The sequence below is a fragment of the Pinus tabuliformis genome, chromosome 4_1 (assembly GCF_031772625.1).
Source record: "Pinus tabuliformis cultivar Carrire ecotype Pingquan chromosome 4_1, CPIR1, whole genome shotgun sequence".
In the NCBI taxonomy this organism is placed as follows: domain Eukaryota; kingdom Viridiplantae; phylum Streptophyta; class Pinopsida; order Pinales; family Pinaceae; genus Pinus; species Pinus tabuliformis.
Genome location: NC_142303.1, coordinates 928,373,148 through 928,379,864, shown reverse-complemented (window position 1 = coordinate 928,379,864; position 6,717 = coordinate 928,373,148). Strand labels below are relative to the sequence as shown.

Below are 6,717 nucleotides of genomic sequence, written 5' to 3'. Positions count from 1 at the left end.
CGATTCAACTCTTAATTCAACCGAAAATGAGTATTGGAAACCTGAAAAATATCTTTGTGAAGATCCATTCACAAGGAATAAAACGGAGATTGAGCAACGAAGAAAAAGATCAATTCTTTGGGATCTTTCTTTTATTGAAAGAGAACAAACAAAAATAGAATCGGATTTGTCCTCAAAGTGTTTATCAAAATATTATCCAATCTCTTGGGTGAAAGAATTATTTACAGAAGATCAAAGATATACACAAGAGAATTCCTTTCCTTTGGAGAGGAAAAGATTCATTGAAAATTTTGCAAAATCAATTCGTTATTCTTTTTTTTACATATTGCCAATAGATGAACCGTGTATGGGTGGTCCTAGTGCTACTAAAAAGCCCATTGAAGATTTCAACTTATCCAAAAGGTTATTTAAAATAAAAAAAAATGTTTTTTCCCAAGATTTAAGGGATTCAAAATCCTATTCATTAATGAATAGGATAGTTGATCTATGGAAGATCAAAACATATTTTGAAATTGAAATCCTTCCTTGAATTGTGCTATGCGGAGTTTTACTCTGCCTTGGAATCTATTTTCTGCATTCTGTGATCAAAGAAAAGGAAAATACATATTGCACAAAAATTGTCTGGAAATGACAGATCACTTCACTCTATCAATAACTAAGCCTAGTCAGGTTCATGATAAAATTTCATTTTTTATTTATTATAAAATGAATCCATTATATGAACTCAACAAGAATGGATCGTTGAGATTGGATCGGATCTTCAATCACAAAGAAAAATGGAAGAATCAATCTTTATGGGTCCTACTCAGTATTATTGATAAAGCGGATGACTATTTAGATCAAATAATTGACAAACAATTGAGCCAAATAGACTCCAAAAATTGCTTGGAGATAGGAACTCCCTTTAACAATTATAGAACTGAAGCTTTGGGTTGGTATGAATCAATTAAGTATAACATTGATAGCAGGTATTTGAAAAATTTATTAAATAGATTCTTTTTTATAAATAGGCTCAGTCGCAATTTAAAGGATCAAATTAGAACAAATTTTATAGAAAATGAAAATTTAAATAATGTAACGAAAGATACAATTGACCGGCATTCATCAAGTTGGAAAAAAATTAAGAGAGAATGGTTCAACCATTCTATTATTCGAATTGATAAACATATCAATCAGAATTTGAATGTGTACAAATGGTCCAATCAGACTGAATACTTTATGAAATATTTGAAACAGGTTTTTTTCTAAAAAAAACTATTTTCAAATAGTGTTCGATCCAATTGAATTATGTACTAATACTAATCGAGATTCAATTGGTTGGTCTGTGTTTTTATCCCTTTCTGAAAGTATTGTAAAGATCTTAAACTCGAAGTTCGATATCATTTCGAACTTAAATTCTAAGTTCGATATTTTAATTTCGTTTTTTGATTTTGCATTTCATGGGATCCAAAGTATGAATTATAGACTATTAAATCAGTTGTTAGATCCAATTGGTACTCTAATCGTTCGCTTAAAAAAATTTAAAACCTTTCTTTTGTATGACCATAATCTTTCACAAAGATCGAAATTATTGATTGATGAAGGAACAATTGCACCACTTGTTACGAATAAGATACCAATTAATCCATTGATTATTGACTTTTTTGAAAATGAAAATAATCGCATGGAATCATTCGATAACACTTATTTTTCGACGATATCCAATGATCGAGACAATTGGTTGAATCCTGTGAAACTATCTGATCAGAGCTCATTGATAGCTTCTTTTCACGGAGAAAATACGCTCCAATTTTTTGATTATTTGCATCATACTCGGCCAAATTATAGGAATAGATTACCTTCTGATATGAAAAGATTTTATATAAAAAGGAATAATTTTACATATGGACAATTATTCAATCTTTTGATCATCCACAACAATCTATCTTCCTTTCCCATTGGTGAAATAGGACCCGTTCACTCAGGAAAAGAGACTATTTCATTCATCAAATCACAAGTATCTAACATATTATTACCTAAATATTTAAAACGAAAACGAAGTGGTGACCAAACGTTTGTTTTAATCTATGATTTGTACAGATCCTTCACTTTACTAACTCGACTGAATCCATTCGTTCATGAAAAGAGATACCTTTCTTCGATCGAAGAGATTTCTACAATGCCTTTAACAAAAGAACAAATAGTCAATTTTGAAAAAACTTTTTGCCAACCTTTTTTTAAAAGATCCGATTCAGAAGAAAACAACTTTGATCAGTGCTTTAAAAGGGGTTTCAGTTCAAACGTGGGCCTTATTCAAACTCGATCTTATCAAGATGATTTACTATCCGAAATGTTTTCCAATAAGAACGAGGAAATTTTTCCTCGTATTCAAGATTGGTTTGTAACCAAATGTTTAAAAAACAAAATAGTAAACGAAGACATAGATGGAAGGAGTACCCTTTCTAATTCATCTAAAGAGGAACAAAATATTTATAGGATCTCTCAAATAGATAGTATTTTTTCAAAATGGGATTTGTTCAAAACATATATGCCCTGGTTTTTTACCTTTGCATGGTGTAAATATATTGAAAATATGCTTTTAGATACTCTTTCTGAGATATTACTACATGGCAGTAATCCATTTGTATCTATTTTGCAAACTATTAAGCATAATATTTTGCTTAAACGGAATATATTGTGGGAAATTTCTCATCCATTATGGGAACCTATACAATGTAAATTGAGAACGAATCTTATTAATAAGTTTTTTTTCCAAGTAATAATTTCAAGGATTTTTTCCCTTCCTGCAAGGATTTTTTAATAGAGGAAACTAGTGATCGAGAGAAGTCATCAGTTCCATTCATATGGGCACATATGAGATTACTAAATGCTTGGGGGTATAAATATGGGATTCTTATCCCCTTTTTCGTTCTTGGGTATTCTATTCTTCAATATTTTAAAGTTATTTCTTTCACCTTTATCAATATAAAGAGATACTTTGAACTCATCAAGTATTTAAAGCATCCATCATACGTGATAGAGTTGCAAAAATGATTAATCCTCTCGTGCCTAATAGCTTTCTCTATTATACAATAGACAGATCCAGTTCTCTTCCACAGATTATTAATAGTTTTTTTTTTCTATGAAGAGGAATACGAAGACAAAGAGGAAGACGAAGAATAGAAATATAAAATTGCTTATAACTATAATTAAAGAGTTGAACGGATTGTGCTCTCGTATGGATATCTCCGAAAAAGAGATAAACTTACTAGTTCAGTTTCTAATGACGGAAAAAACCCTTTTTAAATTTGAATCAATTTTGACTTACAGTCATAATTTATTCAAGAATGAATTTGGAGATTAAATCATTAGACAGCCAGGGCTTATTCACTTGCGATATTTGGCCTACACTTATCAAAAAGGTTTAATTAATTATGGGTTCAATCCATTTTGTTTAGCAGAAAGATGGGTATTCCTTGCTTTTTGTCAGAAGATTACCTCTTCACAAATATTGTGTCAAACCAACCCCACATTTCATGGAAAACCTTTCTCACTCCACTCAGGATCATTACTTTCCAAAGGGATTTTACTGATAGGTCCTATGGGAACTGGCCGATCCTATTTGGTCAAAAGTCTAGCAGCAGACTCATATGTTCCTTTAATAAGAATATCTTTGAAGAAGCTCTGGTATGGTGAGTATTTAGATTACCCTATTGAACGTATTCCTACTGAGTTTGATCCTTTTGTGAAAGACAAAATGGAAGATTTCCATATTACCTTAGAATTGGCGAAAAGCATGTCTCCTTGCATAATATGGATTCCAAACATTCATGAACTGAATTTAAATGATGCAACTAACTATTTATTTGGTTTTGGCTTCACTGACTTGTTCCTTAGTGTATTAATGAACAATCTCTTTAGATTTAGAGATGGTGAGAAAGATTCTATGAGAAATATTCTTGTTATTGCTTCGACTCATATCCCCCAAAGAGTGGATCCAGCTCTAATAGCTCCAAATCGATTAGATAGATCGATCAATATTCGAATGCTTGTTATCCCACAACGACAAAGGGAATTTCCTATTCTTTTATGTAGCAAAGGATTATACTCGGGAAAATTTCCCGATGAATTTGGATCTATAACCATAGATTATGCTGCACGAGATCTAGCAGCACTGGCCGATGAAGCCTTAATACTTAGTATTACCCGAAATAAATCAGTTATAGACACTAATACAATTCGATCTGCTATTTATAGGCAAATTTTTCATTTACAATCTATGGATAATTAGGTTGGATCCAGTCAAAATGACGAAAGAATTATCTACCAAGTAGGAAAGGCTTTTATACAAAATACGCTTAGAAGAAATTCTCCCATGAATCCTCTATCTACCAAAAAGGAATTATGGAAGAAAAGGTTTTGTTATTTGTCTGAATGGTATTTAGAACCTTCGATTTTGAAACAACTATGAAGGAATTGACCATACTTCCCCATATTTTGGGTTGCTTGGTCGGATCAGCGGCTCGAGATTCTTGGTCTATATTAGAACGAAATAGAGAGAATTGGATTCCTTTCGATAAATTAGCTGAGCATGATCTTGATATAGCTTCTAGTCTTTTAGAAAGTATTCTGGTGGAGTTTCCATTTTCTAGGTTAGGAATATGTCGGGGTAAGTCCGATAAGGATCAAATCACATTTGCTCCTCAACTCAAAATGAGAGATAATCTAGATATGATACGATTTATGAAAGAATATGAATTGAAGTTTACTCCCGGCGCAAAACAAAGGGATATGGATGAAGAATTAATAAAGAATGTAGTTTGGACTCCTGGGATCTGGCGTCTTAGTTTTCTTCGCAGTAATAGATTCGATCATATAAAAACACCCAATTCATTGGGATCTTCGTATCAGTTCGGATCGTTAAGAAAACAACAGATGGACAAATCTCTATTTCCTATACAATATCCGAAGAAATATAAATACTCTAAGAAACCACTGTTCTTTATAGGAAGACGATTTCTTTGGGATTCCTTCCTATTTCAAGAGCAGCGTCGTGTGTTTTCACGCCGAGAATTTTTCGCAAATGAAGAACTGCTGAAAAGGCTTTATATTACTTATGGTGCAAGAAGATTAATAGCACAACCTGATTTTTTCCCTAAAAAAAGTATCTAATGTTTTTTTTGTAGATATGATTCAAAATCCACGATCAATTCGGTTTTGGTCATGAATTTTTGGAAACCATTGTCTCTTAGACATAGACATATCGAGCATTTCAAACGCATTCAAGCGATTGGTATCCAATTGGAACGTATGCAGCCATATTTTCCTATATATTCATATAACCGTTGGTTGACCAAAAATTCGAGAGAAAGGGTTGACCGCTTCCAATCGTTAATTCATCGCCAAAGATGGCTTGGAACCAATAGGTTATTATCTAATGAATATTTTCTTTATAATACTATATTCAAGAGTTATCAATATTTATCAAATCTGTTCCTATCTAACAGAATGTTATTGGATCAAATTACAAAGACATTGTTGGAGAAGAAATGGCTTTTTCCCAATGAAATTGAACACTCAATTCATACAACAGGATTAAGATTTGATATCAACTGGGAGAATATGGAATGAAGTAAAAGAAAATTGACCAGGTAGTAGGGTCGTGGGAATCAATGAGAGGTTCTACATATGCTCCAATTTAAGATCCTATAAAGACTTGATAGATCTTTAATTTGAGGTTCCTCACTCCGAGATCTCGACCATGTAAGAGTAAGCATAGTCTAATAATATCTCATTAAGTTAACTAGACTATGCTTACTCCTTATTTCCTCGATTTCGGTTCTAGCATTATTTTTTTCCACACTATTTGAAGAGAGGAAAGGATAGAGTCACAGGATCCGACATGGATATAGTTGGTGAGGTTCTGTCGTAACTCCTGTATATTGAAAGATCTTGATAGAGGTGGTATCTGGTCAATCTATGTATCGATCTTCTCAATTTGTGTCCTTAATGAAATATACCTCATAATACGAGGGTGTATTCGGAATGGACTCCTCATTAGGTAGAGAAGATCTGATCCTACCTGTGATCCACTGTCCTATTCCAACAGCGTTAACTTGTAGGTAATCGATCGTCGGAATACCTCGTATCAACAGAGAATCTATCTCAATCTATTGAGATACTCTACGAGATTTGCCATAATATTGCTCATTCAATAAGCATGAGCAATATTATGCCTTGAAGAGGACTCGAACCTCCACGCTCTTAAGCACGAGATTTTGAGTCTCGCGTGTCTACCATTTCACCATCAAGGCATCCCAAAAGGAAATTCTATTCCATTCATATATATATATGAAAAATATCCTGATCTATGAATGAACATATGTTAGAGATAGCGTATTCGAGTATTGATATACGATTGGTCATATAGGTTCATCATAAATTTTTTTTTATCTGGAGGAGATTTCCTATAAAACAAGACGACTGAATGAACATCCTTTATTTTTCAATTCAATACAAACCTAAAGAATTGAATATGGTACAAAATAAAAAATATTTTCAAAAACTTTAACTTTTTTCCGTAAAAGTGATGTCTTGGTCCGAGTGGAGGTAGGGGTAACAGTCCTTTTCTTTCTCTTTTCCACATGTCCATAGAAACATTTATAAAGAAGAAAGATAGATATCTATTCAATCTATTTTATTAGAGAGGTAATAATTTGTAAAATTAATCGCACTTCT

General features: G+C 32.5%; 1 non-coding gene across 1 annotated transcript; it reads right to left on the bottom strand.

Annotated features, from left to right (window-relative positions):
* Nucleotides 1-6,212: 6,212 nt before the first annotated feature.
* Nucleotides 6,213-6,293, bottom strand: TRNAL-CAA (transfer RNA leucine (anticodon CAA)). Its single transcript has one exon. It is a non-coding gene; the product is annotated as a tRNA-Leu (tRNA).
* Nucleotides 6,294-6,717: the final 424 nt, after the last annotated feature.